Below are 17,249 nucleotides of genomic sequence, written 5' to 3' on the forward strand. Positions count from 1 at the left end.
TCAGTAAGGGTTGCAAAATACACCCACGTTAGGTATAACACACTAAACATGTTCGATGTCAACACCGGTGGCACATTGGACATGTTCGTTGCGCACAAAAATCGTTGCTCCCTTTCAACGACTCTTTTTAGGCTTGAGAGGCTATAAATACCACCCAAATCAGTCATTTCTCAAGTGTGGGAGTTAGGAAACATAACAAGTGAGTTGAGACTCCAATCCATTAGCTCTTAGACACCCAAGTGTTTAAAGATCACTTGGTGAGTAGTTTAGTTAATTTGTGAAGTGCTTAGGTTAGTCAGACAACTTATTTAGCACTTGCTCTAGGTTATACCTAGTTGATTAGAGTGAGGTTAGACACCCTCAAACCCCTCGACATTTGTGCACGTCATTGTAATAATATAGAATTGCATCAAGGATGTTAACAAATGTGGATAAATTCTACCATGAGGAATCTAATCGACTAAACTATCAGATCGCCAAAATATGCTGCACCATGATAGGGAAAATATAAAGCTTATGACTCATTTTATGTATTTATTATTTCCTTTTATTTTGTTATTACTTGTTAGTAAGTTTTTTAGACTAATTTTGATATCAAACTTCGTTCCCAAGTACAGTTTCTTTGTTTAGACTTTGTGTGGTGCCCATGCATTCCAAAACTCCATTATTGAGATAGAAAAAAACGCAAGAGCCCAAGTGGGATTGAATTGGGCTATAAAATTTAAAGAACAATTTAAACCTTAATGTGCATCCTACTTCAACTTGTCTTCTGGGTCGCAACTTAAAAGCTAGTACTTGCGACAAAACAAACTAAAATAAAGTCATTAGGTTAACTCCAACGGAGTACCTATCAAGTACCTAAACTCATTATAGATATCTAAATAACGTTGTAGCATCTCTAACAGGTAACCTATACTCGATACCCATTTAGATGTGATATGGGATATATATATATATATATATATATATATATATATATATATATATATATATGGATGACTATCTTCTCAAACATGTATTTCAGTACCCAGTTGGACACAGTAACATTTGGGTCTCGTCTTTCGGCTGATAGTGTAACCCAAACTTGTATTTGGATTTCTTTTTTTTTGCATATCCTTGTTGGAGATAACCTTAGGCCAGCATATTAAGCCACATCTACATTGACATACGGAAAATGGAGCTCGATCCATTTGATTAAAGGTTCTAGTGTTTGATGATCAATAACCATTTGGATTAATGTGTTTCCTAGTATTTATGTTTATAGTTCAAAGAATGCAACATGGACCAGAACAAAGACAACAAAGTGATAAAAGGAGATCAATAGCTCAAAGTAACACATTAGAAGACTCATTAAAGACTAACCAAGATCATGCAAGAGTCGAAGACATAAGACAAAGAACGCCCAAGCGAAGAAACACGAAGACACAAACAAACATGCACACCGAGTGCACCGAATGTATCTAGTGGAACACCAGACAAATGTTGTGCATGTACTAAAGATCGGACTGAAGACAAAGTGCACCAGATATTAGGGTGTGCAACAGACAAGGTGCACCGAACAAGGCATGCAGAGAGCCCTGCAGCGCGTATGTGGGCGGCTACAACACACCATACATGTCCAGTGTAGCACCAGATCCTGCACCAGATACGACACTCAGTAAGGGTTGCAAAATACACCCACGTTAGGTATAACACACTAAACATGTTCGATGTCAACACCGGTGGCACATTGGACATGTTCGTTGCGCACAAAAATCGTTGCTCCCTTTCAACGACTCTTTTTAGGCTTGAGAGGCTATAAATACCACCCAAATCAGTCATTTCTCAAGTGTGGGAGTTAGGAAACATAACAAGTGAGTTGAGACTCCAATCCATTAGCTCTTAGACACCCAAGTGTTTAAAGATCACTTGGTGAGTAGTTTAGTTAATTTGTGAAGTGCTTAGGTTAGTCAGACAACTTATTTAGCACTTGCTCTAGGTTATACCTAGTTGATTAGAGTGAGGTTAGACACCCTCAAACCCCTCGACATTTGTGCACGTCATTGTAATAATATAGAATTGCATCAAGGATGTTAACAAATGTGGATAAATTCTACCATGAGGAATCTAATCGACTAAACTATCAGATCGCCAAAATATGCTGCACCATGATAGGGAAAATATAAAGCTTATGACTCATTTTTTGTATTTATTATTTCCTTTTATTTTGTTATTACTTGTTAGTAAGTTTTTTTAGACTAATTTTGATATCAAACTTCGTTCCCAAGTACAGTTTCTTTGTTTAGACTTTGTGTGGTGCCCATGCATTCCAAAACTCCATTATTGAGATAGAAAAAAACGCAAGAGCCCAAGTGGGATTGAATTGGGCTATAAAATTTAAAGAACAATTTAAACCTTAATGTGCATCCTACTTCAACTTGTCTTCTGGGTCGCAACTTAAAAGCTAGTACTTGCGACAAAACAAACTAAAATAAAGTCATTAGGTTAACTCCAACGGAGTACCTATCAAGTACCTAAACTCATTATAGATATCTAAATAACGTTGTAGCATCTCTAACAGGTAACCTATACTCGATACCCATTTAGATGTGATATGGGATATATATATATATATATATATATATATATGGATGACTATCTTCTCAAACATGTATTTCAGTACCCAGTTGGACACAGTAACATTTGGGTCTCGTCTTTCGGCTGATAGCGTAACCCAAACTTGTATTTGGATTTCTTTTTTTTTGCATATCCTTGTTGGAGATAACCTTAGGCCAGCATATTAAGCCACATCTACATTGACATACGGAAAATGGAGCTCGATCCATTTGATTAAAGGTTCTAGTGTTTGATGATCAATAACCATTTGGATTAATGTGTTTCCTAGTATTTATGTTTATAGTTCAAAGAATGCAACATGGACCAGAACAAAGACAACAAAGTGATAAAAGGAGATCAATAGCTCAAAGTAACACATTAGAAGACTCATTAAAGACTAACCAAGATCATGCAAGAGTCGAAGACATAAGACAAAGAACGCCCAAGCGAAGAAACACGAAGACACAAACAAACATGCACACCGAGTGCACCGAATGTATCTAGTGGAACACCAGACAAATGTTGTGCATGTACTAAAGATCGGACTGAAGACAAAGTGCACCAGATATTAGGGTGTGCAACAGACAAGGTGCACCGAACAAGGCATGCAGAGAGCCCTGCAGCGCGTATGTGGGCGGCTACAACACACCATACATGTCCAGTGTAGCACCAGATCCTGCACCAGATACGACACTCAGTAAGGGTTGCAAAATACACCCACGTTAGGTATAACACACTAAACATGTTCGATGTCAACAACGGTGGCACATTGGACATGTTCGTTGCGCACAAAAATCATTGCTCCCTTTCAACGACTCTTTTTAGGCTTGAGAGGCTATAAATACCACCCAAATCAGTCATTTCTCAAGTGTGGGAGTTAGGAAACATAACAAGTGAGTTGAGACTCCAATCCATTAGCTCTTAGACACCCAAGTGTTTAAAGATCACTTGGTGAGTAGTTTAGTTAATTTGTGAAGTGCTTAGGTTAGTCAGACAACTTATTTAGCACTTGCTCTAGGTTATACCTAGTTGATTAGAGTGAGGTTAGACACCCTCAAACCCCTCGACATTTGTGCACGTCATTGTAATAATATAGAATTGCATCAAGGATGTTAACAAATGTGGATAAATTCTACCATGAGGAATCTAATCGACTAAACTATCAGATCGCCAAAATATGCTGCACCATGATAGGGAAAATATAAAGCTTATGACTCATTTTTTGTATTTATTATTTCCTTTTATTTTGTTATTACTTATTAGTAAGTTTTTTAGACTAATTTTGATATCAAACTTCGTTCCCAAGTACAGTTTCTTTGTTTAGACTTTGTGTGGTGCCCATGCATTCCAAAACTCCATTATTGAGATAGAAAAAAACGCAAGAGCCCAAGTGGGATTGAATTGGGCTATAAAATTTAATGAACAATTTAAACCTTAATGTGCATCCTACTTCAACTTGTCTTCTGGGTCGCAACTTAAAAGCTAGTACTTGCGACAAAACAAACTAAAATAAAGTCATTAGGTTAACTCCAACGGAGTACCTATCAAGTACCTAAACTCATTATAGATATCTAAATAACGTTGTAGCATCTCTAACAGGTAACCTATACTCGATACCCATTTAGATGTGATATGGGACATATATATATATATATATATGGATGACTATCTTCTCAAACATGTATTTCAGTACCGAGTTGGACACAGTAACATTTGGGTCTCGTCTTTCGGCTGATAGCGTAACCCAGACTTGTATTTGGATTTCTTTTTTTTGCATATCCTTGTTGGAGATAACCTTAGGCTAGCATATTAAGCCACATCTACATTGACATACGGAAAATGGAGCTCGATCCATTTGATTAAAGGTTCTAGTGTTTGATGATCAATAACCATTTGGATTAATGTGTTTCCTAGTATTTATGTTTATAGTTCAAAGAATGTAACATGGACCAGAACAAAGACAACAAAGTGATAAAAGGAGATCAATAGCTCAAAGTAACACATTAGAAGACTCATTAAAGACTAATCAATATCATGCAAGAGTCGAAGACACAAGACAAAGAACGCCCAAGCGAAGAAACACGAAGACACAAACAAACATGCACACCGAGTGCACCGAATGTATCTAGTGGAACACCAGACAAATGTTGTGCATGTACTAAAGATCGGACTGAAGACAAAGTGCACCAGATATTAGGGTGTGCAACAGACAAGGTGCACCAAACAAGGCATGTAGAGAGCCCTGCAGCGCGCATGTGGGCGGCTACAACACACCATACATGTCCAGTGTAGCACCAGATCCTGCACCAGATACGACACTCAGTAAGGGTTGCAAAATACACCCACGTTAGGTATAACAAACTAAACATGTTCGATGTCAACACCCGTGGCACATTGGACATGTTCGTTGCGCACAAAAATCGTTGCTCCCTTTCAACGACTCTTTTTAGGCTTGAGAGGCTATAAATACCACCCAAATCAGTCATTTCTCAAGTGTGGGAGTTAGGAAACATAACAAGTGAGTTATGACTCCAATCCATTAGCTCTTAGACACCCAAGTGTTTAAAGATCACTTGGTGAGTAGTTTAGTTAATTTGTGAATTGCTTAGGTTTGTCAGACAACTTATTTAGCACTTGCTCTAGGTTATACCTAGTTGACTAGAGTGAGGTTAGACACCCTCAAACCCCTCGACATTTGTGCACGTCTTTGTAATAGTATAGAATGGGGCGAGAGTCTTCCAAGATCACACCAACTACGTTTATGGTGTGGCCGCCACTGTGTACCAGGCCCATAATGTTTCAGCTAGAAACTTAATAGTGGAGACAACGGAGAGCATCCAGAGAGGCCAGAAGTGGAACACCTCTTGCGCGTGAAGAAGGCTTGTGACTATCTATGGAGTTACCTGACTGAGAGCTTGGCTCTTGTGTGGGCTACCCTTTGCGTAGGGGCTCCAACCAGGATTAATAAGCTTGCATGTTTCTTGATATCCTAGTAAAAATACCAGCGTGTTAATGAGAGTTTGCATCTCTATCTAATTTAAGCTTTCACATTTATATTGCTTCATTTGGTTGTTTTTATTGCTCCTAGTTTAGTTATAGGTTAGTTGGTAAGACTTGAACCTAGGCTGCAAAACTCCTACGTTAGAGATAGCAAAACTTAGACAAACCTTTGCACATATCAATGCTTGGTTTTATGTAAAGGTTTTGTTCAAGATAAATTAGAGGCCTATATTGGTGTGAAAAATAATTATCCTAATTCACCAGCACTTAGATGTCCATATTATTTTCAATTGGTATTAGAGCTAGAGGTTCATTAGAAACCTTTTTGGCTTAACCACCGTTGAGCTGACGCTATGAAGGACTTGTTTGGCATAGCTCCAACTCCTAACTCTATACTAGAGTTGAGAGAAGCCAACCAAACATCCCAACCCTACCTTTATTGGAGCAACCCAATTGAGTTTCTAGAGCTCTAGTTTATTTTGGGTCTGGAGTTTGGGGCACATCTTTTCTAGCTCCAAACCACTCAAAAAAGATATAGGCATGGAGTTCGGTGGTATTTACTCACCAATTCCATTGATTACACAAAATATGATTTATTTCTATTTTCCTCGTCCATCTAATCGTGTTTCTTCCGTAGCATCTGAAAGAAGCCTAGAGGGGGGTAAATAGGCTACACCTGAAATTTTTCACTAAAAACTTCGAGATAGGTCAAATTAAAGTTGCACTGGTGCAAACCGGTTCAGTTGATTTTGTTTACAACTGAACAAGTTTGAACCTGCTCAACTTAGATTAAATAATCAGTTAAACAAATATGACAAAGTAGTGAAAGATTTTGCTAATGACTTGCCCTACAGAAAATCCACTCAAATAGATGAATATGAACCAACCAACAATTTAAGGCACTTAACAAGAACACACAAGAACATGCGATTTAACCCGAGGTTCGGCAACCACCACAAAGGTGTCCTACTCCTCGTTGAGGAGCTTCTTTTCCAACCCTAATCCTCCACAAGCCGACCACCAAGGTCAAGGCAATCTTTTCTCAAATTTGCTCAAAGAGCGGGTAATACAAACTTCTTGGGGTCGTCCACAAATTTGGAGACTCCCAAGCAACCTCTAACCGTCAAGGAACACAAGGCTCCAAGAGTAACAAATCCGCACAAGGTTAAGTTTGCAATGAGCTCAAGAACAAAGAGAATGGAAGAATCAAGATGAAATTGACAATGCGTTAGATCAACTTCACCTCACACCAAGGATCCTTCAAGCGATTGAAGGAGATGCGATTTCGGGTGTGAGATGTGAATTGAATGCCCTTGTTTGGAGTTTGTTCAGCTGAGAAATCGTGGAGAGAGCAGAAGTAATGAAGAGAGAGAGTGTGGGGGGTATTTAAAGGATCCCCCAAAAGCTGGCAGCCGTTGGGAGAAAAGAACCGAAAACCGGTTGAACCGGTTTGTAAGCCGGTTGAACCGGTTTCCACCAGGAAGATCTCGGTTCACTGATCTACTCAGCTAGAGACTCGACCGGATTCAAAACCAGTTGAGCCGGGAAAAAATCCGGTTGAACCGGTTTCCAAAAAATATATGCATACGACTTTTCTGACAGCTCTGACTGTCAGACAGGTCAGAGCAGAGGAGGCAGAGAAACAGTCTAGAAACCGGTTGGACCGGTTTTAGGTCCGGTTGAACCGGTTTTTGAGGCTGAAGAGCAAGTTTTGAAAATTCTGAAGTGAACCAAGGTGGAACATTTGTGGGGAGTAAGAGTGGTTTACCAAAAGGCATTCATGATCTAGAAAAGTGTTCTCTAAGATGATTTTGAAGGAATTTGGGTTGAGCTCATTGCATAACTTACTTAACTTATTGCGGATCCCTCTTAATTGAACGGTGATTCCTATAACTCAAGAATTATAAAATGAATACTGTCGTTGATTCCAAGCACTTGGAGCACGCCATATGATGTAGATTTTAAATCCGCTGTGCTTTACATTTTTATACTCATAAGATCTGTGCTTCTCCTGTCTGTAGAATAACTGTGTACATGCTAGTAGCAAACTTGTTAGAATCTCTGTTTGTTTTGTCATTTAATCACCAAAACCCTCAATTAGGGTTGATTGCACTTACAATCTCCCCCTTTTTGGTGATTGATGCCAAAACAAACTAAAGTAGAGATAAAAATTAAAAAGTAAGAACACTGGCGAGATATAAGTACTTGTGTATGTGCAGCTCCCCCTAAATATGTGCATGAGTTTTGTGACATTCATATTGACTTGATATGTCAATTTGCAACATATTTAGAGAGGGTGAACAACCAACACAATACACAAAAACTGAGGGATGCAACATAATTATATTAAGATGTGATGATAAAAGAATAGCATACAAACAAGTCCATCATTGTATAGCATAAGATATGAAGTGTTACTACTGGCTATTACAATAAGGTCATCATATCACATCATTAAAAGTTTGTGGCTCTAGGCCATCACCACATGCATCACAATAGTCAGACAAATAATTATTACAGACCAGGTGTTCATTACATAAATTAAAAGTGCTGCCAAGATGAGAATCCTTCTCCCCCTTTTTGGCAACTAGCACCAAAAAGGAGAGAACCACCAGACACACATCACCACTGAGGAGGAGGAGGATCAAAGAACTGATGCGCCAGGTGAGTTGCAAAGTGTTCTTCCCCAGACTGAGCTGGGGGAGGATAGCTTCCTGAAGGATCCTGGGGCGGAGGATAAGAAGAGGATTGACCCGGATCCCCCTGGTGGGGAGGCGAGGCAAACTGCTCACGATCATCAAAGTATTCTTCATCTTCTTCTTCATCTTCTGGAGACATGAAAGGCACCCCATATGCCTGCTGGTGCCACTCATTGATTTCTGGTGGAGGAGGATGCAGAGGCATATCAGGCCAACGGGGAGCAAAAGGCATACCCATAGAGGAAGCTTAACGACGAAGATTGTCATTAGTCTCCCGCTGCCACCGAGCCAGCTCATGCACATCTGAAGATATATTTCTGCACATGGAAAAGAATGCTGCAATACCATGGGCCAGACGAGCGCCCATCCTGCGACCATGACCTCGACCACGACCATGACCACGTGGTGTGGGAGATCCGCGACCAGGAGATGGACGCGAGGGTCCGGCAGCAGTAGGTCCACGAGAGCTGGAGGGCGCTTTCCTCAAACACCCTGCTGGATCCTTTGGATCAATCCAGAAGGGGTGTAAGATAGATGTCTTGTGCCTTTCTCATAGCGAAATTGAGTAACCACTTCAATCATCTTCATGATGAAGGGGGCGTGAAGACATCCCTTGAGAGGGAAGCAAGCAGCATGAATAATTTCTTGCCAAATCATGTCAAAAACATTGATACTTTCTGAACCATTTGGCTTCATAAATGAGAGCAAGACCTTGCTCTCTCCCAGGATATTCATTTGGTTGCCTCCTTTTGGAATGAGAGTCATTTTGCAGAGAGAGTTAATATATCTGTAAAACTTATGTAGATTGGTGGACTCCCAAAATTTACCAGTCTCAGATATATTAAGATCTCGGGATTCATCCTTTGTGGGTTGACGAAAGTCATGAATTTTAACCTTGTCCCCAGAAATATCTTCATCAGTAAATCCAAGTATGTGAGCAAACCTCCGGTAGCTCACCTTGTACCAGCTGCCTTCGATATAGAAATTTAGATAAGGAAAGTTATAAGGACTTTTCTCATCGACCAACTTGATCCAAAGAGTAGAATAGAACTGAGCAATAACCTCATCATTCCAATCATATTGGAATGTCATAATGTTCTTCATTCTCTTCCTCTCACAGGCCCTCAAAGCCTGTGTCATCTCTAGATCTCCAATTGCTTCACATCCTTCCCAGTTGATGTATCTCTGATGCAGGATAGGTTGATGCCTCTTAGGAAGAATTACAGAGTTATAAAAATCGACATGTTGAAGGGTCCAGAACCAATTACCATCGATCCTAGCATCACAAATACGTAATGTAGGGTTTTGGAATCGGATGTCCTGGAGAAGGGCGGACCCTCCGCTAGCGGTGAAATCTGTGACAGGCTCATTTGCAGATCGACAAGCCTCCGCCTTGTGAAGAACCAACCCCCGGATAATGGGTGTGTTGGCAGAGGGGAGGTCAACTTCATCATCCTTGCCTCCGTCATCATCACTAGTTGGCTCCCATGCCTGTGGATTGGCCGCGGGTCGAGACCGACCGGGGGGATTTCGGGCCGTCTGACCGCGAGCACCATGAGACCCTGAGGCCTCACCACCTTGCATCACATTTCCGGATCCTCGCCCGCGCTTGGATCTAGAACGCAGGGGAGTTTCTTCACGAATTTCTTGATCATCATCTGAGTCAGATTCAACAACAGATGGGTTCCTACGACGCACCATCCTTAAGATAAAAAGAGAACATATGGTGAGCGAGGAGATCGATGTTCAAGGATTTTAACAAACACGTTTGAGTAAAGATGCGTATGATATTGAGCATGCACTTCAACCGTTCATGCGAGCGGTTCAACTACAACGAACAATACCAAACCACTAAACTCAAACAATGTTCGAGACAAAAGAAGACAATTTAAGTGTTGCAAGCACCTAAACTACATAGTATCCTTGAAAAGATACACAAGATAATCAAGAACGGTGTGAGATCGAGTAAAAACATGAGGAAATAAGGCAATACCTTGATTTGATGATTCAACCACAGAAATCCCAACGAAAGTGAGGGAGTTGATGGAGGAGACCGAGAGGAACAAATCTTCAACAAACTCCCAATGGATTTGATGGCTCAAATGGGATTTGGAGAGTGGTGTGAGTGTGAGAGAGAGAGGAAAAGTGGAGGCGACGACGGCTGTAAGAAATGAACGGGTAAAGAGTGAAAGAAGGAAGGGGAGAAGAAAAAGGAGGAGGTGGCGGCTAGTCAGCGGACCAAAACTGGTTCAACTGGTTTTTATACCGGTTCAACCAGTTTTCACCAGAAGAAAACCGGTTGAGTGGCCTACTCAGCCGATTTACTCAACCTATTTTGAGATATAGCCCGGTAAGGCTTTAACTACACTTAACATTTATGACATGAGTAATTTTAATAATAAAAATAGTATTTCTCATGACATTTTGTGCATACAACAATTTTATATCCATCAATCATGTGTTCAAATTTTAGTTTTATGACACGTTTCGAGAATCCAAGATATTTAGTTCACTCCTAAGAAAACAAAACCTAGTCTCATCAAGGGGTTTTGTGAAGATATCGGCTAGTTGATTTTCGGTGCTCACATGAAACAATTCGATATCTCCTTTGGCTTCATGGTCTCTCAAGAAATGATGTCTGATATCAATGTGTTTGGTTCTAGAGTGTTGCACAGGATTGTTTGCAAGTTTTATGGCACTCTCATTGTCACACAGTAGTGGAATCTTATTAAACTCACAACCAAAATCTCTAAGGGTTTGCTTCATCCATAACAACTGTGCACAACATGCACCAGCTGCTATGTACTCAGCTTCTGCAGTGGAAAGTGCAACACAATTTTGTTTCTTAGAACTCCATGACACTAAGGAACGCCCAAGGAATTGGCAAGTCCCAGTAGTGCTTTTTCGATCTACTTTGTAACCGGCATAATCTGAGTCAGAGTAGCCAAGTAAATCAAAAAGGGAGCCTTTAGGATACCATAATCCTAGGTTTTGGGTGTGGACTAAGTATCTTAGGATTCTCTTAACGGCAACAAGATGGCAATCTTTAGGATTAGCTTGAAAACGTGCACACATGCAAACACTTAACATGATGTCAGGTCTAGATGCACATAAGTAAAGCAGTGACCCTATCATTGATCTATATAATTTTTGATCTACCGGTTTACCTTCTTCATTTAGGTCGAGATGTCCATTTGATGACATTGGAGTCTTGGCGTGCTTTGCCTTTTCCATGCCAAACTTCTTGAGCATATCTTGTGTATATTTGGTTTGGCATAGAAAGGTACCTTCCTTGAGTTGTTTGACTTGAAATCCCAGGAAGTATTTGAGCTCGCCCATCATAGACATCTCAAACCTGTTCGTCATTACTTTGCTAAATTCTTCACAAAAATTTTCATTAGTATTACCAAATATAATGTCATCGACATATATTTGGCACACAAATAACTCATTGTCAACTTTGTGAGTAAATAATGTAGAGTCAGCTTTTCCTATTGTAAATCCATTCTTAATTAAAAAATCTTTTAAGACAATCATACCAAGCTCTAGGGGCTTGTTTAAGCCCGTAGAGCGCCTTGTGAAGTAGATAGGCGTGGTTTGGCTTCCTTGGATCTTCAAATCTCGGTGGTTGCTCCACATCGACCCTCTCTTGTAGTGGTCCATTTAAAAATGCGCTCTTGACGTCCATTTGATATAACTTGAAATCATGGTTAGTAGCATAGGTAATTAATATTCTAATTAACTCTAACCTTGCTACCGGCACATATGTTTCACCAAAATCAAGTCCTTCCACTTGAGTGTAGCCTTGGGCAACCAAACGTGCTTTGTTTCTTGTAACAACGCCATGTTCATCTTGTTTGTGTGGCGGAACCGCCCGAATTATTCCAACTTAAGTGTCTAAGTCCTACCTTAGAGGCTAGACCACACTTAAATAGGAATAACGCGTCAGTTCCTCGGATCTAGTCCGACGAGGCCACTAACAGGATCAAGTACCACGTACTCACTCGATGGTGAGGCACAGAGCAAATGCAATAAAACATAAAACCATACATTAAGGAGTATTAAATTTATTACATCATCATCGGAGTTTTTGCAAAAGTAGTTATCATTGTTCGAAGTGCAGCGGAATAAAACTAACGGTAAATAAACGGAGAGATGGGGAAGCCTGTCCCATCACTCCTCATGCTCCTCCTCAGCTGAGGCAGGGTCCCACTCGACAGTCCAACCCGGTGGCAAGATGGACGGCCAAGTCACTCCAGCAACCATGTCCTTCAGAGAACCTATAAAATTATGCCACAAGCAAGGCTGAGTATACTAATACTCAGCAAGACTTACCCGGTGTGAGGAGTCTACTCCTCTACCTCTAGACATGCAGTTGTTTGGCTGTGGGGTTTGGTTGCCAAAAGCACTAGCCGAGTTTATAAATCAAGTTTTAGCTTTGGCAAGTTTTAGTGTGACTCTCTTAAGACTAGATGTGTACTATCTACTCATTCATGGTATCAAGCAAATTTAGCAATCAACATCTTTTGCCACATCATCACATTTCCACTTGTTACTCAATGCAGTACAATGGATCAAGCAGTCTCATTAGCTGCGAGAAGCAGACGATTCGAATCAAGTTTTTATCCTTGCAAGGTAAACCTAAACACACGACGTGGCGAGGCACTCCGTCCCCACACACATCAACCGTCCCCATCGATTTCCTGGCAACAAATCAGGGCTCACCGCCTTGGCGTACAATGCCTCACTGACCCCGACTGCCGTCGTACAGTGACCGCACTTGTACCCACCATAACCAGAATGGGAGACCACGTCTCAGGTCGCGTGAGGGGTAAAGTCTGCGGGCAGGTCCACTCAGGTACTAGGCTTACCGATTTACCATATTTCTCGGCATGTGTTTAGTACGTTCAAATGCTTGACACAGGTATCCGCACGTTGATCCTTATTCCAATTTCCGTCTCGTAGACCACGCGTCCCCATGGACCCGTGTCCACAGACCATCATCATTCTGTTATCAAAGTGGATACAACCAATTGCTGACCTCGCGTGAGTGCTAGAAAAATCACTCGACTTCTACCGAGATCCTAATTAATAAAGCAGCTACTCGACCTAGCATACTAGTATTCATCTCAATAGGAATCCTGAGTTCATGCAACTAGGGTTTCAGTCAACTCCTACACTTAAGTGCACAGTACAAGCCTACAAACATTAAATGCAGTAAAATAACATATATAAACGGTTACGCATAAAACCGGGGCTTGCCTTCCGAAGCTGGGGCAGGCAGATCCTCTGGGGTAGGCTCTGGTGCTGGATCCGGGGCTACCTCCTGAGTAACTCCTTGTTCCGGCACGAGGATGTACTCTCCGTCCGCGAGGTTGCAATCTATCGAATGTAATGAATAAGATATATGCATGCTATGATATGTAGAATTAATAACAATTATGCCTTAGTGCAGAAAACTAAATTAGTTAATCATTTTAGGGTTTCTTTGCCATAAGAGGCTCTTAAGGTTTTAGGCTTATTAATTTAGGTTTGAGGTTCTTGCCTAAGTATAATGGATTAATACTTGGGATGCCCCTCAAATGTTTTAGTGGGTACTCAAGGGGTTTTGCTGGTTTAGTTAGGGTAACATTAGTTTCCACTATTTATTCCCCTTTTTCAATTTCTATTTATGGATTCTAGTGTGGGTTTGAACTACAACAGTGATTCAACTCCTTCCAAAAATTCTAAAAAATTTACAGTGGGTTACTATTGGTCACTGTAGTCTGTCCTATAAATTTGAGGTCCAGAAATAAAATAAAATATGCTCTGGACAAAAATAACAAAAGTTGGGGCAAAGGGGTCACTTTGCACTACAACTCTTAACTAGGGGTGGATTCTGTCCTAAGGGTCATTTTTGTTGGTATCTAAAAGTAATAACATGCTTCTGTGCCAAAAATCACAGAAGATTAGTTGGTGGTTATTTAATTGTGATTTTCAAAAGTTTAATGTTAAAAAGGCACTTACTACTATCTTGTTATTTGAAAAATGTCAAACAACAGATTTCATATTTTTCCTATGTTCTTAATAACAAAACCTTAGTTACCCCAAGGTTTGGGGTGTTTTCTTCTTGGGGTTATTTTTCTAGGGTTTTTCTAAGGTTTCCTTGTTTTTCTAATTTAAAAGGTATCTCCTTTCTTTTGCACTAAACAAGGGTATAATAAATTTTTTCTAGTAAACTACACTGAATTAGTAAACTAACAAAAATGTGGGTGCTCCCTGGTTCTTTATTTAAACCACCTTTTATGTTTTCTTCTACTTTAAGCAAAAAGTGATTTAAATGGCAAGCTCTACCTTAAAGGGGTGTACAGAGGGGTTTATTATTTTTAAACAGATTAGGAAGTGATTAAGTACTTCTCTAAACTTTCTTAACCCCAGTCAAATAGTGTAGCTACTTTTCCTTATTTCTTTTAGCTTTTGACCAGTTAATCATTTAAATCATAACTTTAAAGTTTTCTGTAACACTTAGAGGTTTTATATTTTTCCTAAGTAGTTTACATTATTTAGGATCTGGCAAAATTTGTTTGACTCGATTTGGGTAAACCAAACTGAAGTTATGAATTTTTCAAGTTCTGTTTGGATTTAAATCAGAATATTTTAAAAGGTTCCCTGGAAAACTACTTTGCACCGAAGACCCTGGGTTCTATCTAAATCAATCCACTCATTTCTACCCCTACGCCACTATTCCCTTGAGTCACTGATAGCGCACAAAATCCCCTGGCCTTTTTTTCTTCTCCCCCGAGGTCCCTCCCCTTATGTAAACAGTACCCACGGAAAGGAAAAGGGCGGCGTGGCTTACCGGCGGTGAGAGAGGTCCGGCGAGAGGCGGGGTTGGCTTCGGGAGGTCCTGGCGGTCACAGTGAGGTACAGCTCGACGGCGGTGGTGGCCGGAATCGATCGGTCCACGGGCGCAGGCAGGTGATCTCGTCGGCGGCGAGTGTTCCGGCCTAACCACAGCGATCTAGTCCAATTAAACCGCACGATGAGCTCCACGGGATGACGTAGAGGCTATGTGCGCAAGGAATCAAAAAATGGTGCAGAGACTTACCCGGTCTACGTTCATCGGCGGTCGGGTGAAGTTCGGCGACCGTGGACTGGCTTCTCTGGCGAGGCAAAGTCCGATTCCTTGCTCGGGGAGCTTCACCGAGGCATGCACGGTCTCTTCCGAGGGTCGGGCGTGGCTGGGAAGGGCTCTGCAGGCCGGTCGACGTTGGCAGGGGATCGGGTGGCCGCGAGTGTTGGAACTTGCTATCAGTCGCAAGAAGGCCAACGGGGGTGAACAGTGTAGACAGTAGGGTTACGCCTGAGATGGCAAAATAGCTCTGTTAACCAGGCCTCTCACGGGCACTGTGCGGGGGTATTTATAGGTACCTGAACGCCCAGCGCCTTGTGTTAAGGACGCATGTGCCCTCAGCTACCTAGGTTATCCCCAGAATATTCCCATAAAGCAGGGTTACAGACTGTAATTACAGGGATGCCTTTACAAATTAGGCCCGTAACACGCGGCGGCTACGCAGGGCCCGTTACAATGGGCCGGATCGCACGTGGGCCTCTGAGCTGGACGAGGCCGCACTGTGGGATGCCTTCGTCGCCGGTCTTCGTCTGGTGCCGATCAAGTGAAGGGCGTCCCTGCCTGCTTTGTCTGTCAGAGCAGCGGCTAAGCAGCGGAGACTTCGAGCGAGGGGTGGCGTTTCTGCCTTCGCTCCAACATTTGCCCTCCGAGGGACCAGTTCGACAAAGTCACCTGGTGCCGAAGACGTCGCTAGATGGCGGAGACGCTGCCCTCGCTCGAAGTGGTTCCGCAGGGGTTTTTGATGTGACCGTTGATTGACGGCGTACTGTTGGATTGCGGGTTTCCCGAAGCGCCGCGCCCTGTTGGATTACGGGTTTCCCGAAGAGCCGCGCCCTGCCTATAAAAGGGGGCGGGGGCCGGCGCTTTTTGAACTTTACTTTCCGCGCTCCGCGAAAACCCTAGCCGCCCGCCGTCTTGCTGCTCGTCTGCCCGCCGTGCTCTTGTTCGCCGGAGATCTGGCGCGAGTGAAGCAGACTGCCTGCCACCGCCGACGGTACGTAGCGATGCCGTCCTCCTCTTCTTCCGCTGCCGCTACGCCGCCGGGCGGTTCCTCGCCGCCGGCCGCCGCCTCGTCGGAGGAGACGCTGAGTAGTTTGATGGCGGAGGAGTTGCGCGCCGGCGATTCTGTTGATTTTGGCGTGTCGCGAATGTCGTCGGCCCGCGTGGAGGATATGCAGCGGTTGGGCTACTTCGGCGGCGGAGTTGCGCGTGCCCCGGGGACGGAGAAAGTCCCCGAGCCGGAGGGCGAGTTGGTTGTTTTCGAGGCGTTTTTCGCCGCCGGTCTCCGCTTGCCTGCACACCGGTTTGTTGGCGAAGTCCTGCGCAGGTTCAACGTGCAAATACATCAGCTGACACCGAATGCCGTGGTGGCCCTGTCGAAGTTTGTCTGGGCGACGACTTCGTACGGTGGACAGCCATCGGTCAAAGTTTTTGCGAAGCATTATTGTTTACAATGGCAGAAGAGGATGATCGGGGATGAAGTTGCTCAGTTTGGGTCCTGCACATTCACGCCGAAGACCGGCAAGACCACGATGCAGGTAGTCGAGTTGGTTCCTTGCGCCCGCAACAAGTGGGGCAACTGGAATGAATTTTGGTTTTACGTTGCTGAGGGCACCGTCGAAGGCCATGAGGGACTTCCCGTGTCCGAGATGTGCTCTCATTTTTACTCGGCGTACCCGCCCTTTGAAGTGGCGGAGGATGATGTGGACGAAGGGGCCCTTCAGTGTGCCGCCGGCCAGAGCAGTGGGCGCGACTTGGTTGAAGAGTTTGTGGCGTACGGGGTATGGCCCTTGGCGCATGGTTGGGCGTTGGGCGAAGTATGCCCTCGCCAGATGCCTTTCCGT

Source organism: Zea mays, chromosome 10, assembly GCF_902167145.1.
Source record: "Zea mays cultivar B73 chromosome 10, Zm-B73-REFERENCE-NAM-5.0, whole genome shotgun sequence".
Taxonomy (NCBI): domain Eukaryota; kingdom Viridiplantae; phylum Streptophyta; class Magnoliopsida; order Poales; family Poaceae; genus Zea; species Zea mays.